At 39.0% G+C, this 23,231-nt stretch overlaps 1 protein-coding gene across 8 annotated transcripts in view; it reads left to right on the forward strand.

The window, feature by feature from the left end:
• Positions 1–1,471: 1,471 nt before the first annotated feature.
• Positions 1,472–23,231, forward strand: part of LOC125455750 (F-box only protein 34-like) — a 39,054-nt gene continuing 17,294 nt past the window's right edge. For 2 of the 8 annotated variants that reach the window (XM_048538160.2, XM_048538162.2), the window contains exons 1-3: positions 1,472–1,693; positions 21,884–22,052; positions 22,402–22,523. The gene's annotated coding sequence lies outside the window, so the exon portion shown is untranslated. Of the gene's footprint in view, positions 1,694–8,537; positions 8,637–21,674; positions 21,690–21,883; positions 22,053–22,401; positions 22,524–23,231 lie in introns of those variants that run through there. The other 6 variants (XM_048538156.2, XM_048538161.2, XM_048538157.2 and 3 more) reach the window with 5 other exon arrangements.

Raw genomic sequence — 23,231 nt, forward strand, 5'->3', positions numbered from 1 at the left:
ATTGTGGGATGCTAGTCAGATATTTCACACATTGAAATTTTCTAAAAATTGCCTGCAATGTGCATTTATTTACTCTTTTCATTTTCTTCCCAACTTTTACCTGAGAGGGCAAACAGGGCTTTGTTTAAATTCTGATTTGACAACAGTGTAGTACCTGAGTGTTGGACTAGATTTCTGCAATCAAATCAAATCAAGAATTGGGAGTTAAAGCCAGAACCCTTGTGATTCAAAAATGTAAGTGCTATTAACTGATCCACGGCTAAAAAATCTCTGATGTGTTTTCTGGAGATGAAAGAAGGGTTGTAATTTGACACACAGTGATGAAATTTTCCAGTTCAGAGTGAGTGTAAGAAACAGCACTATAAAGTTATTAATGTCCTGGAAAAAAAAGAGGAACTGGGTCTGAATAGAACTGGAATGAAGAGTGATCCACATATCCCACAAAAAGGCTATGCAAGATTAGCTGAGAGTCATTACATTTATTCGTAAGAAATGAATGGAGTTGAAGAAGGAAATATTCAATGTGAAAAAAGGTTCTGCCGGGTGGAGGAGAGCAGTTGATGGAGACTTCTTAAACCACTTTTCATGGAAGAAGTGGTGATCTCTCAAACTGTCCAAGAAAGGGGTTGAAGGTGCATTGGGATTCAATGTTTGTGTTGAAAAGGAAACATTTAGGGCAAGGAAACTGTTGGTGTTGAGGCAACTTGCACACTTGATATTGGTCTACTTTTTCCTTCTCAAGCTTCTAAATTCCCTTCCATTTTACAATTTTTTTTGCTTCCATTTCAAATTTACCCTGGTCTAATCCACCACCTCAATTATTCACCTGTTATGTGAAAATGGAAACTACTGAACATGATCAACAGGTCGGGCTGCATCTGTGAATAAACAGAGGTAACGTTTTGGAGTGATGGACTTTCATAAGTATACTTTTCTTAAATATACTATGTTAATATCACTGAACACTTAACACATTTTATTTTGAAGCAGTTTACAGATCATCCCCCTTTCTCTGTTTTCCTCTTGGAGGTGTAATTTTCTTCTCACAGACGCTGGCTGATACGACTGTGTTTCCAACATTTTCTGATTATAGTTACGGTCTTAATTAACCCAAAATATTAGGTTACCTATATCTGCTCAACAGATTTAAAAGATGCTATGTTAATGCCACTTTGTAAATTGCTCAGTCCATTTGTTCGGAACATGCTTGATTTGCATTTATCAGAAGCTGCGTAGTATTTTCCAAAATACGGAGGTACCGATGTTGGACTCGGGTGGACAAAGTCAGAAGTCACAAAACACCAGATTATACTCCAACAGGTTCATTTGAAATCACAATACAGTGAATAGAGAACGCTGGGTTTGGTGATAAACCATAACAAAACAGCCACTAGACTAACAATTTTTTTCAGCGCGCAGCACCCTGGGATACTGGCAGTCCGATTTCGGAGGCCTTCGCTGCACGCAGCACCCTGGGATATTGGCAGCCTTATGGCCTAAAGTGCGGGAGGAGTGGCACTGTTGGTGGAGGTATCGGCGGTAATAACACCAGTAGTGTTGGGCGAATGTAACCCGAAAAAAATACGCGCTCTGGGTGCGAAGCCCAGGCGGGGTCTTACTAGTCCCGGTCCCTCCTATGAATCCCAGATCTGATTCTGAGGGACCGGTACAAGGCTCGATATCTCGAATCCAGGTGAGTTTTTTCCTTCTTTTTCCGCCACGTCCCGGGTGCGAGCGGCCCAGGATTTGGGGGCGGGGTGTGGTTGACCTGTGATTTTTGCGTCCTAGACGGGTTTAATTAATACATTTAGTTTTAATCGGATGCCTTTAAACACCGCGCGTTTGAATGTGGGAAGCACAGAGGTAGGCCACAGCCTCGGGCTGTGCTGTCAGGAGGTTCCCGCCTGTTGGTATTTGTACTGTGTGGTGGTTTGAGTAGCAGCAGTCTTCCTTCGACCCCCTCACCCGCGGTTCCTGAGAACCGCAACGGTAACTGTCACTGGCTGACGTACTGCGGGAAAAGCTGAACGCCGACCGTCGATCCAGGCATGCTGAGGTTGACAATTGCAAATCTTTTATAGTTAAATTCGGACCAGACATTTAGTATTTGTACAGAGTTCGTTCGTACAATCTCCGTCTTTCTGTTACGTAATTTTATTACATTTTATTCCCCTTTATTTGGTCTCATTAATGACCAGTTAAAGAACCATACACGATCTAATTCTGGAATAAGAAATATTCAGTTACTGCTAGAGCTGACCTAGGTTTTTGTGCTAATTTGATAACATTGCACCCCTCTGCTGAACTGGATATACTCAGTTTAAGCCATGGCAAAGGAAACTGGAAGATCCTTCCTTATCAATCTTCCATGTCCGCTATACAGGTGTCTGATCCGTTGAGAAGTCCTGTTCATGTGTTACTGGAACTAAATGTGCCTAGTTGTCTTGTTTTTAAAAGTTTTTTTAAAAATGTACAAGTGTTTCTATGCAGTGTTATGGTTGGACATTTGTTTGGATGGCTTCATAACTTCATTTTAAAACAAAATTTTCCCTGTTTTTCTGTTGATGCTTTGTGCAGTGTCTTCTCTGTGCAGCCAGCACTTGCATGTGTTTGCACTTTTGCATCTGGTTTAAGGCTTTGTGAATTTAAACTTTGTGCTGTGATATAAACATGCATCCTCTGCTGTCATTCAGTTTGAGTGGTTTAGCAAAGCACGTTATGTCCAATGGCACTATTCAAAACACAGTTTGCCAGGTGTCAACATTCTGTGCCTCCCAAACATCACCAAAAAACTAACTGGTTATTCGCTCATATTTGGTGTTGTGGATGAAGTCTGGCAGTTGCACTTGTAAGCACAACAGTCACTGAAGATATTTGCATAAATCTTGACAGCTTATGACGATATGTTCTATCATGGAGAGATATTGCAAATCTGGTTGCATTCTCACTTAATACTTCATATTTGCAGACTAGCTGGTGTCCTTGGATAGTGGTGAGGAGTTGTAATTCCTCTGCATTTTTTAAAAATCTTGACGTAGGGACCAATATATCTGTAGTGTAATTTGTGGCTTGTGAGAATACAGTTTTGAATTACTTCTTGTTTCATTCTGGATGTGAAATGCCTAATTTGGAATCAAAACATTCACACAGGTTGAAATGCTATTATCATGTAGCATTGACTGACTGAATTTATTAGTTCAGCTGTCAGAAGCAGTAGCTACGGTGCACTCATTGTAATCAAGTACAAATGGCAAGGAATAAATCTTTTCAGTGGAAACAAGACCTAACTCAGAAGATTTTTTTTTGAAAGCATGAAGCACTGACATCCAATTTTGAGCAGTATTAAAAAGTATGGATATGCTGGAAGATGCTGGTTTGTTGCTATTCTGCTGTGACAGCAGTTTTTACATTATTGGCGGATGCGTAGAGAAAGCAAGGAGGCAGAAACATAATCATGAACATATGCAAATTTGTTCTTTTGCCTGTATGTGTAATTGACAGCAATTGAAAATATCTAAGGCTCTGTGTACAAGGAACTCTCACTGTCCTCGACCATGATTTGTCAAATGTTTAGTGTAGTGAAACCAATACGTTAAATGAAAATTACACTTACTATGGCTAAGTGTAGAGCTCCTCAGATTAAACCCACTAATATGAGAGGCCATTGCCCTACCATCAAAAGTAACGGACTTGTAGGCAATGGCAATTTCTGAATCGGCCTTTCAGCAGCCCTTTTAAGCTCAGAACCTTTTCATGTTTGCTCTTGCATTGTTCTTCTGTATAAATTTGTGGCATCTTGAAGATTGTGGCAATGGCTTTGTTTAGCTTTTTATTTGAATGTTTTTTGATATTAACTTAAAAATTGACATCCGTGGTGTGGAGTAGGGCGTTGTGTGCGTTTCATTGAATATCTTCTGAAAGTGAATTGAAAATCTGTTTCTATCTAGGAGATTATACAATCACAATAAGTTCAATTTGTTAAGGTGTCTGATAAAATTTGAATTGTTTCTTGCAATTATTGTTGAATTTTTATAGTTACCTATTTATCCTACCAAGGTATTTTAGTAAGTTCATTTCCCAAGCTTGGGTGCAAGGTTGCAGTGGATATTTCTTCTTGTGGGATTTGATTGGGTATTGGCATGTTAGTAATGTGCTGTACCAGGTTAAAATGAGCAATCTCAAATTTCAATAATAAATATCTAAGAAATATTTGTAATAACTTAAAAGTTCTGTTCTCCTTTTGGCATTAATGGTGGAGAAAATTTGATATCGCTTTCGGAATCCAAATAGGAAATTAATATTCAGAAAAAAGAAGTGTAGATGTGTTTGAGGGCAGGCATGACATGTTGAATAATTAAAAAATGGATGGCTTTATCAAACGTAAGTTACGTAAGACTCTAAAGGGAGTAACAAAGTAGATATAGAGAGGATGTTTCCTCTTGTGGAATAGTCTAGAAGGAGCACTAATAGATTTTGAATAAGGAGTAGCAGGTTTAAAACTGAGATGATAAGAAATTGCCTTTATTTTGTACTTTTTTTTTCAAAAAAGTTTTGGAATATTTGCATATCTGCACTACTCTGCATCAAGGGAGGATTCGAAGATTAATTACCATTGCCTCCACAATATACTATTTTTAATATCCTTAGGCATTTTCTGCTGCATTGACCTTGCACGCTTCTTAACCACTAGATCATATTAAAACATAATTTTTAATTCTAGTGTGTCATGTCTTGAGATGGTTTATGTTTTAAAAGTGTTCTATTAATGAAAGTGAGGTGTGTGTCTTACAAAGTGCACTGAGTTAAAACTTAATTGTGTTTCTGTCCTTTTTTAAATTTTCTTGTTACACTATTCGATGCTTTAAGTAGTTCTGCAGTCTATTGCCAAAAACATCAAAAATATCTGTTTTCTATAAAGAACACCTGACATCAGATGACTGTTTGGTCCCTTTTTTTAAAAATGAAATGTGGTAAATTGCATGTTTAAAAGTGGGTGACATTGTTAGCTTCAGCGTTCCCAAAATAAATGCAGCACAGTTAGACTCATAAAGGTTCCTCTATACTGCCCTCTAGTAGGGTTGGGAAACTTTGGATGTGCTTTTACACTTTTTATACTGCATCTTGTGCCTTCTATGAGTGATATTAATTGTTTAGTGCTGAATTGAGGGCAGTTATCTGCCTTGGACCGATACACAATAGGAATTCACATGAGGCAATCATCTGTCTTACTTCACTTGAGACTTCCATAACCAGCAGAAAGTGCAGCCATTCATCCTGTCATGTTGATTTGGTGAAAGATGAGTGTTAATCCTATTATAAAATGCAGCTCCTTTTAATGGCATTTCTTTAAAGTAATCCACTTAAAATCACACTCAAATCTCTCTTTCTACAAAATATTATCCTGGAGTGAAAGGCAAGATTTTAACCCAATCAAAGGCTTTAAATTATATGTACTATATGTCCAAAAATGTTACTAAGGAAATGTTAATGAGGAGTACTGTATGGAAATTGGCCACGATTTATCCAAATCCTAGGTACAGGAGCACTCAATTAATTTTGATCAGTGGTGATTCTTGGTTAATATTTGAAGAGGATCTGTATTAGGAGAGTAATAGTCATAAAATTAATACTTGAGAAAATGAGAAGCCATTAGTAGTTGTATGAGGATTTTGAAAGATGCTTAAAGTTTCAGTAAGAGACTAGTTGATAAAATTATCACACATTTTAAAGGCTGTGTGGCAGCAATAAGTTTAGTAGTCAGAATGCAGAGAGTAGTGTTTAACTTTTTTGGACTGTAAGAATCTAAATTACAGTTTTTCAGAGATCAGTGTGCAAAATAGCAATGATTTCCTGCAAGGGTGTTGCCACTGACCTCAAAGAAAGTTCCCCACAATGATCTACCAATTCTGTGGTGTGATTTTTTTTTCCCCCTTTTTTATTAGTGGCAATTTAAAATCTGGCACTAAGTCAAGGGCATGGCTTGGCTGCAGCAACAGTGATGTCCGTAAAGAGGTGGACAGCAAATCTCATTGAATGATTCACACATATACCAGAAAGTTAAAAATGTTCAAAACCCATCACTTTGACTTTAACCTGAAAATTTAATGTGTTTGGATCAAGATAGCAACTAAGATAAAGATAAACTTTTTTAAAAAATGAAATGTTTGGAATTTTTAGTCAATCTGGCAAAATTTGATATCCACAAACAGTCTGACTTTTTCAAAGGATTATTTAGCAAGAATATCCGCATGAGTGGAAATTATTTCCAATTCAGTTGATCTCAATTGATTGCAGTGTGCAGGTACCTGAGGAGTGTAAAATACTGAGGTTGAAGATGTATACAAACATACCGAGCATGTCAGGAACAGAAATAGGCCATTCAGTCCTTTAAACCACTGAGTAAGATCATGGTTGATCTGTTTGTATCTGACTTCCACATTTCCATCTGCCCTTGATAAACTATGATTTCTTTGCCCAGCAAGAATCTTTCAATCTCTGCCATAAAAATATTCTGAGACAGCGTTGCAAAATCTCTCAACCCTCGAAGAGAAGAAATTTTCCTCAACTCTTTTGTAAGATGGTCAAGACCTAATTTTAAAACATGGTCTCCCTTGTTCTGGAATCATCCACAAAAGTAAACATTCCTTCCACACCCGCCTTGTCAAGACCATTGTTAACCTGATAAACACTGGATTCAGCCACTTCAGACCGTGAACTCTGTCCTTCATTTTGATTACTCCCACTGTCTTGTTTGCATGAGATTGATCTTGGTGGAACTGACCACTTTCTGCTGTTAACACCAACAAATAATGCCCCCTGTTCATCTGTGTACCTTCTCTACTATAATCAGCACCCGCTTTGCATTTTTCTTTGGGCACCTCTTCGACCTCTTCCATTTGGTCTGCTACACCCTTCCTAAAGGCATAAAAACCATCACTTTTACAGCCCCTTTGGGGCAAGAGCAAAGTACTAATATGGGAAATGAAGATCAGTGAATGGTAGAAATGGTCAAAAAGACACAAAACTAAGAATATAACAGCAGAGAAGACTATTTTCTACCAATATAAAAAACAAAATTAAAAAGGCACTGTATCTGAATGTCACAGTATTCGTAACAAAGTAAGTTAATTGACTGCATACGTTGAAGTGAATATGACCAGACGCCATTACAGGAACATGACCAAGATTGTGTCCTTTAAACACACAATGTGGCATTCGGGGAAAACAGGAAGCTATATAAATATGGAGGGGTGGTGCTCCTAGTCAAAGATGGTATTGGTGCAATCATTAGAGGTGACCTGGATTTGGGAGGGCAGGATAGTTGGAGGTAAGGAAGTGTAGATGAGTATATTAAAATCAGTTTGGGCAGAGATGATGAATAGTAGGGGAAAGAAGTCACAAGGGGCTGAAATTTACAGATCCTCAAAAGTAACCACAATGGAGGAAAAACATGGTAGCAATGAATAGAAGCTATGGATAAGAAGCTATGAGATACCCTGTGAAATGCCAGAAATAGTCTGTTCACAGGATTTGGCCTTAGTGGACAATTCAGGTACAAATGTGTAATTTTAGAACATAGTTAGGTTAATTTTGGCTGCATGAAAATTCTTCTTTATAGTTGAGAAAAATTTAAGCAAGTTACATATAGGCATTGGTTTACTTTCTGTACACCTTCTTGTACATCTAGTTATATCACTGAAGGAGGGAAAGAGTCAATTGCAGAAATTAGAATTAGAACACATGGAACAATTCTGTTGTTATTTCTAATAAGATTTTTGTCAAGAATTTTAGTGAAGGATTTACTTATACATTTAAAAGACACTTTGATAAATACACGAATAAGAAGTGTTTGGAAGGATATGGGCCAAGTTTAGGCAGGTGGGACTAGTTTATTTTGGGATTATGGTCACCATGGACTGATTGAACTGGAAGGTCTATTTCCGTGCTGTGTAACTTTAAGTATACAAGAGGAAATATTGGGTGCTTGTGATAAAGGGGAAACAATATTTGTGGATGATTTTAATCTACATATAAACTGGAAACCAGATTGGCAATAATAGCCTTGATGAAGAGTTAACAAAATGCTTTTGAAATAGTTTTAGAGCAGCATGATGTGGAACCAACCAGAAAGCCGGCTCTATCAGACTTCATGTTGTGTGATGTGATGCGATTAATAACCTCAGAAGAGAGGCATCTCAAGGAAGCAGCAGTGATCATTTGATTGAATTTTACATGCAGTTTGAAGCAGAGGGAAGTAGCGTTAAGACTTGTGCATTAAATTTACGTGAGGAAAACGACGTGGGCATTAAAACAGAGCTGGTTGAAGTGAACTGGAAAACTGTTAAGAAAGAGGAGAAATGACAACAATTAGAGATATTTTAGAATATTCAGAATAAGTTCATGCTTCCTAATGAAGAAAAATCGTAAGGGAACCCACCATCAGTGGTTGACAATGGAAAAAGATGAATAGTGGCCTTGGTTAGAAATTTGGTGAGTCTTTCCTCTTGCAGTCTTTAAAAATTTATTTTGTGTTTAAGTTTTAGATTTACGAACAAGAACAAGAATAAAACAAGACCCTTTATATGTATTAAAATATTCATTGCACTAAAGGAAATACACCGAGAATAATTTAAAAGGTAAGTTGTGGCAAAGCAGCTTAGCCAGACAGTATGTTCCTCCTGTGTGTTGTGGGAAATCAGGGATACTTCCAGTGACCGGGGTGTCTCTACTCGCTCCTTTATATGTATATCCAGATCTCTTGTGAAACCACCTATTTATTCCACCTGGACTACTCTCCCAGGCAGCACATTCTAAATCCTAATACTCTCCAAGTAAAGATGTTCCTTCTCATCTCACTCCTAGCTCTGTTGCTGACAGTGTTGAAATTGTGGTTACTGACATACGAAATCATGAAAATAGAATATCCTTCTTTACCCTGTCAAAATTGCTCATAATTTTGAAAACCTCATTAAGGTCACCTTCTTCTATTAAATTTCTCTGCTCCAAGGAGAATAAACCCAATCCCTCTAATCTTTCCTTCTACCTAAAATCGTTCATTCCTGGTATCAATCTACTAAATCTCTACAGAACTGTCTCCAGGGCTTTAATGTCTTTCCTTAAATAAGGTGGCCAGAACATAATGCTGCATACGTGGTCTGACCAATGATTTGTAGAGGTTTAATATCTCTTCTTTGCTTTTATATTCTGTGCCTCTGTTTGTAAACCGAAGGATCTTATAAACGTTTGTAACAACTGTTTCAACTTGCCTGGCCACCTTCAGAGAACAGTGAACAGTGAAGTCCCTTTACTGTTGGAATTCCTTCCTTAATGGTATTGTAGGTCAACCCACAGCACATTGTCTGCAGCTCACCAACACCTTCTCATGGGCACCTTGGGCAATAAATACTGGCCAGCCAGTGAGGCCCTCATCCTACAAATAAAAAAAGGAGTACGCCCCTTAAAGTTGGACCTTTGAGCCTATATTGTCTCTGTATTTCTTCTGCCAAAATGTGTGACCTCACATTTCTCTGCATTGAAATTCATCTGCTGGGTGTCTGCCTATGTGCCCAACTTTTCAATGTCCCTGTGAAGTCACTCCACATCATCCTCACAATTCACTATGCTCCTCAGCTTAGTATCATTTACAAATTTCCAAATCATTATATAAATCAGAGAAAGAAAGTCTCCCAAAACCGATCCCTGAGGAACGTCACTTTCAAATTGTCTCCAATCTGAGAAATGTCCATCAATACCTATCCTCGGCTATCTTTTAGCCAGTTTCTAATCCATATTGCCAAGGACCCATCAATCCCAACCATTTCTAATTTGCTTAATAACCTACTGTGTGGCACTGTATCTGATGCTTTCAGAAAGTCCAAATATACAACATCCACTGCGTGTCACCTTGTCAGAGAAATTGAATTAAATTTTTCAGACGTAACCTACCCTTGACAAAGCTATATTGACTGTCCTGTATTAACTTATTTTTCTCTGTCTGTGTATTTACCATATTATGGCTGCTTTAACTATGAAGACTCCTTAATTGCTAGATCATATTAAAATATATTTGTTAACTCCAGTGTGGAGTGTCTTGAGATGCTTTCTGTTTTAAAGGTGTTATATTAATGCAAAAATGGTGTATCTTGCAAAGTGCACTGACTTTATACTCAGTGAATTTATACTTACTTCTGTTTCTGTCCTTCTTAAATTTTACTTGTTACGCTAATCAGTGCATTGAAAAGCTCTGCAATCTGTTGCTAAACACGTTAAGAACTCTTGATATATTTTAGATAGTCCTCTGTCAGCAGGTGGGTGTTTTTTTTAAAGAAATGTGTTCCACTATACTGTGGTTCACCTAATGATCCAGAGATGATTGCCTTTATGGTTTTGTTTCTTCATTTGACACTTAACTTCTCTTACTCCCTCAGCAGAACTTTTTTCCTCATTCCACCTATGTTGTTGGTGCCCGTGTGGAGCACAAAGGCTGGATGCTCCTCTCATGACTGCAAATTCTTTTCCAGAATGCATAGACTGAATGATGGCCAGGCAGACAAGACAGTACCTGGATTCTTGTGCCCTGCTGCAAAAAAAACATGGAAATCCCCACATGGTCTGTTACATTCCTTTTCATTCCCTCCAACTTCCAGAGCCCCAATGACACAGCCTATTAGCTTAGCTTCTATTTTGAAAGTCAAAGTGGTGAGTGGAAACATATCACCGTTTTTTTTTCATTATCACTGGGACAAAATCATGGAACTCTTTCCCCAGCAGCAAAGTGGGAATACATGGACCAAAAGGACTGCATTGCAAGAGCAATTCACTATGTCAGCTTCAAGGCCAAAAAGGGATCGGCAATAAATACTGGAGCAATCAGCAAAGTCCACATCTCCTGAATCAGCAGCAAAAATAACTGTCCAAAAGTCCAACTATATGATAAGGGCAGTCCAAAAAAAATCCTGCAGCACCAAATTAAACATGACAAATGATCCAATTCAATGTACTTCATATTTCAATGATCTTTCCAACCTAATGCATCTCCTCACACAATCATTTGTACTTCAATTGGACAAAGATTTGATGAACAAAAAAAAACAAGTATTCTATTCTCAAATGTATCTAGTTGGAAAAAGTCAATTTTTAATGAAATTGATATCGGAAGGAACTCACCCAAAACATAGCTGCAAGTGGATCGTAAAGCAGAAGGTGGAGTTCAGGCCACGGTTCAGCCAAGCATGATTTTATTGAATGACAGAATAGGCTTGAAAGTCTGTATTGATCACACAGGTTCCTCATGATCCCACCAAGATTCCATTCATTTTAATTAGTTCCATATCCTGGCTATAGTTGCTTGCAAATAAAAACAGATTATATTTGCCAGTATAGTAGCGTACTTTCTACCGCTGAGTAGATAAAGAAATTAACAAGCAAGGGACAGTATGTGGATGAGAAGACTGCCACCCTGTTCACTTCCAAGTTGTGCACATTGCTGACTAGAAAATAAATTGCCTTTTTGTTGCAACTGGTGCAAAACTATTGGAATTCCTTATGCAAAGCCACTGGAGGAGCACTTTCGCTACACAGATTGCTGTGGTTCTAAAGGCAGTTCTTCACCATCATCTCGATAGCTACTAAATCATGGGGTAGTGTCAGAGACACCATATCTCAAAAATTTTTAAGAAACCCCTCTGTCATTGTACAAATTACTAAATCTCAGCACAAGTTTTGTAATATTTGAAGCTGTCCAAAAAATGTCCAATAATAATCTGCAAATGTGCCAAATTTTTTTACTCTAGTACAATTACACATCATATAGTGCATTGACAGTAGATAACCTCAAGCTTGCACATAGGCCAGATTGATGAGATAGGGTGCATTCTCTGAAAGGTATTGATCCAGTTAACTTGCAGTTGGCTTTCATGATTTATTTTTCTGCAGATAACCCCATTATATTCTTTGAATTCTAATTTTTAGCTTTTGATGGGATTTTACCTGCATTTGACACCTAATTGTAGATTAACAGCACCAACCGTCCAAAGAGCATTCCACCCAGACTGATCACCCATCCCATTCCTATAACAGACGCGGGGAGAACATGCAACTTTCCCAGGGCTGGAGACAAACCCAATCCCCAGGTGCTGTGAGGCAGCAGTGCTAATTCCTGTGCCAGTGTGATGCCTGTGGTAGTTAGATCAGTTTTGCTTTCTGTTTGGTCATGCATGGTGCTAGATTAGTAAAAGTTTCAAGTGCTTTGCTTACTGGATTAGTTGTAATAGTCACCAAAACAGAGTACACAAATCAAGAATTTGTGTATATATGTTTGATGTGTATTCACTTGAGTTTTTCTAACTCCTCCACAAATTTATCCATGAAGAACGAGCTACACAGGGCAGACAGATCAGTCTTTTGATAAGCCAGACAGTTTTTTAAAAAATTGTAGGATGTGGTCAGGCCTAGTTGCTTTGAGGAAATGGTGGTGAGCATGCTTCTTGAGAACTAAGATCATTTCAACAAGTAGTTAACTCGCTCCTTGCTATTTATGCTGGAATTACTTGCACGTCAGATTGGAAAGGGGAGATTTCCTTCTATAAACGATGTCACCGAACTAGATGCTTTTCAACAATAATACGGTAGTTACAAGATCATTTGTTGATACTTCTTTTGTACTGGATTCATTTATTATCTGACTTGCAGTTCTTGAACTGTTGGGATTTTATCTTGTGTATCCAGATCCCTTCATTTATTCATTCATAACGTAGTTACGAAGTCACCAGCCAAGTGTTCAGTGTGGTTTGGAGGTGGATGCCTTTTGTGCTCTTGGGTTAGGAAGAGAAGTGTAAATAATTTTTGCAGGAAATGTTTGAGAAATTTATTTGTAAGGATGAAATGAGATTGAGATAGCACCAAACCTGGATGTACCTCTTCCATTTTGGCTTTGTTTTTCACCTTGAATTGAACCCCTCTCCATTTTCACTTAAATCTTCAGACACCCTTTTCCTTCCCTCCATTCCTTTTGAATACACCTTTCTCCCTCTCCTCCTCACCACCCTCCCTACCACGTTTAATGAAAACTCCATGGCATTGTGTAAATTTAAGCACGTTACTATGAAATATGATAGTTTAAGCCCTTAGCTTGTATATAAATCTCATTTGCTAGTTGAGTCTAGCTGGAAGTAAACAACAAAGCATTTAAGTCCTGACACACATGACAGTAGTGTGTACCATCTACAAAATGCAGTGTGGTAACTTCAACTGAACCTTCTAAATTTCCAGCTTCTGGCATCTAGTTGGACAAAGGAGATACCACCACCACTTGTCAATTCCCTTCCAACCTTGCATGAACAGGTTTCATCAAAAAACAAAAGATCTTCCTGATTTTTATTAAAAAAAACTTATCCACTTTGTGGATCAGCAGTCCAAAGATGGAATAAAGTGACTTTCCCTTGGTTTTTTTGTTTAGTTGGTGATATTGTGTTTTTGACCTCAGAATATCCCATGTTGATGGCTGGTCAATTGGACCTGGATCTTAGCTTGTGTTAGAAGTCCCTTGTTTGAGGGTCTTTGCATGTTGTTTCTTTTCCAATCGCTAGGAAGAGTTAGAAAGAAACATGGCTTGCAGACTTCCAGGGTGGAGTGTAATTGTCTGCTGTAAATTTTGTGACAACTTGAAGCTTAATTATAAAAGGCCGTTGCTGGGTGTTTTTTGTAATCCAATGGAACCTAATGATAGCTAGCCTTTCAAGACTATACATTCCAGCTTCACCAAAGGTTACATGACCTTGTGTACCTAGTATGTGAATGCCACACAGTTTTAATTTTAACATTTTGGTTGGATCAAAGAAAAGTTTATTTTGGCTGTTTCCACAGGTTATGTTTCAGATAAAATTTTTGTAGCTCTTCCATGCGTTCACCCTGAAAGAAGATGAAATGCCTTTTCTGAATGCATTTCATCATGTGTTAGATACTGCATATACACAATAAAACATGCAAATGAAATTAGTTCACCCTCACCCTGTTTTCCATACAAAATCTATATGATTTCTTTTAATTTTTCTTCATTTTGCAAAAACTATTCCAGCATCCTTGTTGTCTTCATGCATTTACCATCACATGAATTTTACCAGTCATATGGATATTTGTCACAGTTGAATTAACACATTCCATTTAAACAGTCTGTTGTTGACTTTCAGATTTCTGTATGAAGGTCAAGGAATTCTGCTCACTGTGTATTAATATGTGGGCGTTATGGGTGTGACTGATAGAAACTTCAAGGTGTTTAGTACAAAACCAGCCCAGCTCGTCCCCTCCCGCCACTGCATCCCAAAACCAGCCCAACCTCTCTCCGCTTCCCTAACCTGTTCTTCCTCTCACCCATCCCTTCCTCCCGCCTCCTTGACCTGTCCATCTTCACTGGACTGAGCTATCCCTTCCCTACCTCCTCACCTATACTCCTCCCTACCTATCTTCTTTTCTCTCCATCTTCAGTCTGCCTCCTCCTCTCCCCCTATTTATTCCAGTTCCCTCTCCCCATCCCCCTCTCTGATGAAGGGTCTAGGCCTGAAATGTCAGCTTTTGTGCTCCTGAGATGCTGCTTGGCCTGCTGTGTTCATCCAACTCCACACTTTGTTATCTTGTAATAATCTGAGTCTCCTTTTCCCACTGCATGTTCCATTTCTTAGAAACATATCCCATAGGCTTTTTGTTCTGATTCTTCATCTTGTAATAAGACTGCATCCTGTCCCCAAGTCATCCATCAGTTGTAACTTTGAAAGGTTTGGTAAAGTCAGGGGCAGCCAACAAAATCTAATTAAATGGACCAACCTTCAGTTTCTCAGAAGTTGTTTTGACCCTTCCTTTTGATCAGAATAACTTTGCCTCTTTTTGTAATACACATATCAAAGATGCAGCTATCCTGCCAAAGTTAGGCATAAGTTTACAGTAAAAAAAATCCCCTGTATTAACCGGTGTGTTGCAAAGAAGGTACCAGCTATGCTTTAAATAAAGATGGAACTGTGTGACATCCATGTACAGGTCATCTAACTTTTGAAGAAACTAGATTACTTGTGTCAGAAAAATTTAAGACATAAATTTGCAACCTTGGCCCAACTGCATTTCTGCTGGTGGTTTGTGATGAATAAAAAAAAGTTAATTTTCTGTCATTACCTTTGCAGTCATTATCATCAAAGGAATAACTTCTGGAACTTGAGTTGTCATATTCATAACTGGCAAAGGAGTTAAAAGTGGAGTTTCCAATTAAGTGTACGATAGCAGGAATTATTAAAATTTTACAACAGTTCTGACTTGTTGGAATACAGGTAGAACTAGGTATACCTAGTTGTGGGTTACTTGAATTAATGAGAATTTAATTGCAGTTAAAGCAGCATCGTGTAAAGAGAACAATCTCTCCATCAACAATGTTTTAAATCACATCAGCATGGAGGGTCTGTATATCACAGTGCTGTTAGGACTGGAGTTCATTGACTTTGGTTCATCAGTATAGAAATACAGCATTACCTCCAGGTTTGGATGTTAAGTCATTCGGAAGGCAACTTGTAGGTGATGGTGTTCCCATGTATTTATTGCCCTGGTCTTTCTAGGTGGTAGAGGTTGTGGGTTTGGAAAGTGTTATCAGAGACATGGTGAGTTACTGCAGTGAATTTTATATGTTGTATATGCTGCTGCCACTTTTTCGGTGCAGAGGGCCTAAAATGGCAGATGGTGGGTGCTGTATCAGTTGAACACGGTATTTTACATTTGCGATGGTATAGACCACCTTCAGTTTTGATGGAGCTGTATTTACCCAGATAAGTGGAGTTAGTTTATCACATCCTAACTTGTCTTGTAACTGGTGGATAGTACATTTTGGCATTGTATTTGAACCTTGAAATGTAGGCTTTTATAAACATGTTGGCTAAACAATACATTGTGGAAAGTGAAAATAATTTCAACCTGGAAAAAGATGATATTTTAGTAAGGGAGGTATCGAGTAGTGAAATTAAAATTAAATAACTATACTTCAATTGTTGAAACACTTAATACATGCATACTATTTTATCTCTTATGATATCAAATTATGACCAGTTATTTTAAGGACTATCTATACTTTTTAAGTATTTGTGGAAACCTGGCAGCAAACTTAACAAAAATGGGAATACAGAATTGGGATATAAAGAATGTAAGATAGATAAAAAAGATAAAAGATGGAGTAGCAATACTGGTAAAATGGAAAGTAATGTCTGAAGAGAAATTTTATGTTAGCAGGATATTTATCGGAGCTGAAAGATAAAGGACTAGTTATATTCAGTTGTTTTACAAGCTTCTAAATTATAAGAAAGAAATTTGACAGATATTGATGTCAAGTTAGTGTAATGGATAGGCACAACATTATTTGGATTTTAGTTATCCACTTGTTAACAGGGATGGAGCGGGTGTAAATGAGGGAAAATCCAGTATGGTGACTCAGTGGTCATCACTGATATCTCCCAGCACCATTCCACCCTTGTGACTGTCTGCCTGTGGATTTTGCATATTTTCCCACAGACCAAAGATGTGCAAATTAGGTGAATTGGCCATGTTAAATTACCCATAATGTCCAGGGATGTACAGGCTAGAAGGATTAACTATGGGATCAATGGGTATCGGGGGGGAAAAAACTCCGGTGGTTGGAGTTATACCTGACACATAGGAAGATGGTCGTGGTTATGGGAGCTCAATTATCTCTGCTCCAGGGCACGTCTGCAGGAGTTCCTCAGGGTAGTCTCCCAGGCGCAACCATCTTCAGCTGCTTCATCAATGACCTTCCCTCTGTCACAAGATCAGAGGTGGGGATGTTCGCAGCACCTTTCATGATTCCTCGGATACTGATGCAGTCCATGTTCACATGCAACAAGATCTGGACAATATCCAGATTTGGACTGACAAGTGGCAAGTGGCATTCGCACCACACAAATGCCAGGCTATAATCATCACCAATTAAAGACCATTTAACCACTGCCCCTTGACATTCACTGGTGTTACCATCGCTGAATCCCCCACTGTCAGTATTCTAGAAGTAACCATCGACCAGAAACTCAACAAGACTGACCATATTAACAGAGTGGCTACAAGAGCAGGCCAGAAGTTGGGAATACTGCAGCGTGTAAGTCACCTCCTGAATCCTCAAAGCCTGTCCACCATCTGCATGGCACAAGTCAGGGGTGTGATGGAATACTCCCCACCTGCCTGGATGTGTGCAGCCCCAACAACACTTGAGAAGCTTGACACCGTCCAGGACAAAGCAGCCCACTTAATTGGCACTACATCTACGAGAATTCATTCCCTCCACCACTGACATTCAGTAGCAGCAATGTGTACTATCTATAAGATACACTGTACAAATTCACCAGAGATCCTCAGACAGCACCTTCCAAACCCAAGACCACTTCCATCAAGAAGGACAAGGGCAGCAGACATTTGGGAACACCACCATCTCCAAGTTCCTTTCCAAATCACTCACCATCCTGACTTGGAAAGATGTTGCCGTTCCTTCACTGTTGCTGTTTCAAAATCCTGGAATTTGCTCTCTAATGGCATCATGGTCAGCCCACAGCAGGAGGAATGCAGCGGTTCAAGAAGGCAGCTCTCCACCGCCTTCTCAAGGGCAACTAGGGATGGGCAAGAAATGCTGGCCAGCCAGCGATGCCCACATCTTATGAAATGAATAGGAAAAAAACACAGGGTTACAAGGATAGGGCAGAGAGATGGTTCTGGGGGGGGATGCACTTTGGAGGGTTGATATGGACCCTTTGGGCTGAATGGCCTGCTTCCACGCTGTAGGGATTCTCCAGGAATCCTAATTGGTGCTGTAAGGTAGCAGTTGCTGCTGAATCTGGTTGAATAATGAAATAGGTGTGGTACCTTAGCTAAATCAGGATGAACAGCTTGAATAATAAACAGAATATAAAAGGGTTTGTGAGCCAGTTTGAAAGGGCAAATCATCCTCATGAAAACTGGAACTCAAGAATGCATTCAAGCAGATTTTAGAAAGGCGATGAGTGAGCTATTACAGGAAAAATTGGCACAAAGGATTGTAAAGTTGCAATAGAATATTTCTAAAAGTAGCTCCTAAAGAATTGAATAACAATGTTGGATTAAAAATGAAGGAAGCTGAGTAGTTTTTGTTTTGGCAGTAAATACAGAAATGTGGAATTTTGAAATACAAGCAAATTAGCCATGATCGTCTTGAATGGCAGAGCTGGCTCAATGGGCTGAATGGTCCACTCTGCTCTTTATTTCATATGTTCATGTCTGTATAAAAGAAAAGATGGTTAAACCAATCAAAATTGAAGATGACCTTTGGGCAATATAATATGGAAAAAATAGAGTATCCAATAAAACACACACATTTAAAAACATGAAAAGGAATGTGCCTAAAATGAGAAGATTTTCTGTTTGTGGATGATCAAGTTGGTTGAAGGCATTTGATATGCAACAGTTAGTATTTACTAAACAGAAGGACTGGACAAAAAGTGACAGTGAACTGAGAAGTATCATAATGAATTTTTTTTCTAAACGGTTATTAACCCTGAGGAAGATCAAAAGAACCAGATAGGATTCATTTGATAACCATAATGAAAGAAAATTGCACAGCCCTAGGTAAATATTTTTTGCACCATCCTATTCAGAAATATTATTGTACACCAGTCCCAGGGGGGACTTGAACCTGGATTTCCTGGCTGAAAAGTAGTGACACAACCACTGCACTACAAAAGCCCTAGATATTCACTGTTGTGATTGTGGATACATGTTGGATGGTTGGAAAGTGCCAAATTAAGACAAAAAAATCTATTATCTGAGGTAATGCGGGTATTTCAAGCCTGATATCTGAACATCTATACTTGGAATAATTATAAAATGTTTAAATTGACGTTAAAACTATGTACCCTGATGAAAAGAAAATAGCTACTGGTATAGATTTCCAAAGGGATAATTATGCTTGACAGACGTTGTTATCATAGCAATAGATATTAATGGGAGGGAAGTGCAATAAATATCACGCATATAAGTTGGCTGGACAACTGTACTCTTGTTCACAGTACCTCGTGAATTTACTAAGGTATGCCATACTAACCCTGTATTACATGAACCAGTGTTACCACTGAAAGTGATATATACCTTCTGAAATTTAAGCATTGTCTGGATAATTTTCAAAATTGTGGTCAGTTGTCTGAAGTTCTACATATAACAGAAATAACACGGTGTGAAGCTGGATGAACACAGCAGGCCAAGCAGCATCAGAGGAGCAGGAAAGTTGACGTTTCAGGTGGAGACCCTTCTTTTCTGAAGAAGGGTCTCGACCCGAAACATCAACTTTCCTGCTCCTCTGATGCTGCTTGGCCTGCTGTGTTCATCCAGCTTCACACTGTTATCCCAGATTCTCCAGCATTGGCAGTTCCTACTATCTCTGCAAAATATAACACATGTTGAAATGCAGCACGCTTGTGTGAGGAGCTGGAGGGGACACAGCAGGCCAGGCAGCTTCAGAGGAGCAGGAAAGTTGACATTTCGGGTCAGGACCCTTCTTCAGAAATGGGGAAGGGAGAAGGGAGCTCTGAAGTAAATAAATAGAGGAGGGGTGGGGCTGGGGAAGGTAGGTGGGATGGTGATAGGTGAGGTGCAGGTAGGCAGTGGTGGGGATTGGTCAGGTGAGGTGAGAGGAGTGGATAGGTGAGAGAGAATGCGGACAGGTGGTGTCAGGTCAAGGAGGCGGGGATAAGAGGGATGGTTGGTCTTGGGATGAGGCCAGGGAGTAGGGAGATTTTCAAAATGGTCAAGTCCATATTGAGACCATTGGGTTGTAGGCCCCCCAAGGCAGCATATGAGGTGCTGCTCTTCCAGTTTGCGGGTGGCATCATTGTGACACTGGAGGAGGCCCAGGATGGACATGTTGTCTAGGGAGTGGGAGGGAGAGTTGAAATGGTTTGTGACTGGAAGGTGTTGTCGTTTTGTCGCAAACAGAGCACAGTAACTCTACAAAGTGGTCTCCGTGTTTGTGCTTGCTCTCATCAATGTACAGGAGGCCACATCAGGAACAGCAGATACAGTAGACCACATTGGCCATTGTGCAGGTGAAGCTCTGTCTGATGTGAAAGGATCTTTTAGTTCCTTGGATGGAAATGAGGGGGGAGGTGTAGGGGCGGGTGTAGCACTTCCTCTGTTTGCAGGGAAAGGTGCCGGCAGTGGTGGGGCTATTGGGAAGTGTGGATTGGACGAGGGAGTGCAGACAGCTGTGTGGAATGCCGATAGTTGTGGGGAGGGAAACGTATCTTTTGGCTGTGGGGTCAGATTGCAGGTTGTGGAAGTGGCAGAGAATGATATGTTGAATCCAGAGGTTAGTGGGATGATATGTGAGGACGAGGGGGATTCTGTCTTTGTTTTTGTTGTGGGAGAGAATATGAGGGCAGAGGTGCAGGAAATGCAAGAGATGTGGTCCAGAGCATTTTTGACCACCAAGGTGGGGAAGTTGCAGTTCTTGAAATGAGGACATCTGGGATGTTTGGGAGTGGAAAGCCCCATCTTAGGAGCAGATGCGGCAGAGCAGAGGAATTGGGAGTATGGAATCACATTCTCACATTCTCGCAGGAAGGTGGGTGAGAAGAGGTGAAGTCTCGGTAGCATTGGGAGTCGGTGGGCTTGAAATAGATATCAGTTTTGAGGCGGTCACCAGAGATGAAAACAGTGGGGTATCAGAGATGGTCCAGGTGAAATGCTTTCTTTTAATAATCATCATCTGAAATGGAGCAGCTTTTTATTTTCCCTAGATAGGTGATTGCTGTGCAATTTTGAACTCTTGCTCACCTAATTGCTTATACTTTGTTGCGGTTGATCCACAATTGCCTCAAGCTTAAATTGAGACTACTTTTTCTGGTATCTCCCGTATTGAAGATGTAAAAAGGACAGAATTGAACTTCCTTGTAATGCTATTCTATCTCCTTGCCTATGGTTAAATAGCTTGCAGACACTCGCTTTATTTGTTGATAAATTTAAAATTTGCTACAATGATTGAGGTATCAGAGGTTAGCTAGCATGCATGGAATTGTACCGCAATCTGCTTTCTCAAAGGCAGAATCTAGAGAGAAAAACATCCAGTGAATGAAGTCATCTTGAAATTGGACTTCTGTGGCTTCTTTCTTTTCTTGGACTCAAACTGGTTACGAAAATGGTAATAATTTTGCATTTATTGCAGTCTTTCACAGAAACTACAGGATTAACTGAAGGAAATGTTTTCTGGTACTCTATCTGCTTTAATAGTTCACAACATATTGAAAAATTGGTTGGATGAGTAAGCAGCTAATGCTGTAAGAGTTGGCTGACAGAGCAGTTAATCTTTGTCTCCAGCTCAGGGTTACACCTTAAAAAAAAACATCAGCCATTACCCAACTTTTATGCAGATTTGGATCTTCGTTTATCAGTTTGTTTCAGCTGAAAAATTCAAACCCCAAGAAGGCTTGCCTGTTTTGGTTGAGCTATGGGTGGAGTCATAAGCACAGAATCAGTTTGCTGGGAGGCAGTTACGTTGTGCAACAAATTGCGTATTACCCAGCTGAAATTGTGCATAGATGATTGGTGCTTTGTTCCATTCTTTGTTGCATGCTTGTTGATCATGCCTGATTCATCTGCATATTTTTAAGGTGAACCCTTGAAGTAATTAAGTTGTAAGTTTTTATGTTACTGCAACTGATTTAATACCGTGCTACAGGGATGTGACTGTAGCTAGTAAAACAGAAAAACAGGCTTGTTTCTTGGGTAAAGAGCCTCTGCACAGATGTTCAATCAAGACTAGATTTCTTGAATAACATGGTGTGATATTCCTTTATGCTAGTTGTGAAATGCTGTCTTGTTCCTGCAGGTCTGCAGAGAGTACAACATAAAGAAATCTGTTGACAGCCCTGTACTTCAATAATTGAGCCCTTCTCACTGAGCTCATGTTTTGTATTACTACCATTGCTGCTTTCTTGTGCTGCATGTATATATTTATTTCATTCGCTGTTGATCGTGAGAAGGTGCGACGACTACTGGTCAGTTCTTTGAATATTAATTTCAAATTCTAATTATTTTTAATGATTTGAGTAATTGTACTATTTGGTACTCTCCACTTGTTGAATTAAATGTTAGCACAGTAAACTAATTTCCCACATTACACTCAACTTTCCATGGAATGGAAAACTAGCATCTTGTTTCCTTCTAGTATAAATAAATTAATGGAGGTAATGAAACTTCATGTTTTGACAGTCTGTGGTCCTTTTTATAGATATTTGATAGAAGGAGAATGGCATTAAAGAACTGATGTTTGTTTACAACAAACTTGAAGAGGTTTTTGTATTTCTGTATGTATAATATAACATTGCTTCCTGTTTTCTTTTTCAGTTTGTTTCTGAAGATGTGGTAAAGCCTTGTGGTAAGAAGTCATGCTAAGCCTCAGGATGTAGGGAGCAGTGGAGGAAGTGACGGTGTGCCTTACTTTACAATTGCCTCTGGTGAGAATTTTAGTAAGTGCTAGCCTTTACAAGAGAATCAAAAAAAAGTACAAATGTCCTTAAACTGAGGAATTAGTAAATAATGTGTTCAAATGAGAACAACATCAGGGATATAAAATAAACAGAATATTGGAGCAACTCAGCATGTCAAGGAGAATCTGTGGAGATAGAAAGTGAGTTAAAGTTTCACAGTCATAATAGCTCTGCTTCAGAACTGGACACATACAGGAATTATAGTACAATGTGAATTAACAACTCTTGTTCGAAGTCTTTTGTAAATGTTGCACCAGGCCGTGCACATTCGACATCTTAGTGGGGCTTGAATGACTTGCATAGCAATTTGAGTTATTTTGTGGTCATGTACACTATTGATCAGACTTACCACTCTTCCTACCCATTTCTCTTCTGTGTCCTTTGGTTCTGTGACTCCTTTTGAAACTCTACCTGCTTATTTTCTAAATTCTTCCAATAGTAACTCTGTCAGGAAAAAAGAAAAGAATTGTTATTATTCCTTTGAGACTGCTGTTTAAAAAAAATCCAAACTTTCTAGTTAATAAGTATAGGATGACACAGCAAGAATTCTAATTTTAAGATTTCTTCTGTATCAAATTACAGAAAATGTTTACTGCTGTTTTCAGTAGGCAACATATATAAGTTGGATAAAAGAACATTGCGCTTTTCTATCACATCACACTTTCCATTGCAGTCACTTCTGATGTG

This window comes from Stegostoma tigrinum, chromosome 10, assembly GCF_030684315.1.
Source record: "Stegostoma tigrinum isolate sSteTig4 chromosome 10, sSteTig4.hap1, whole genome shotgun sequence".
NCBI lineage: Eukaryota > Metazoa > Chordata > Chondrichthyes > Orectolobiformes > Stegostomatidae > Stegostoma > Stegostoma tigrinum.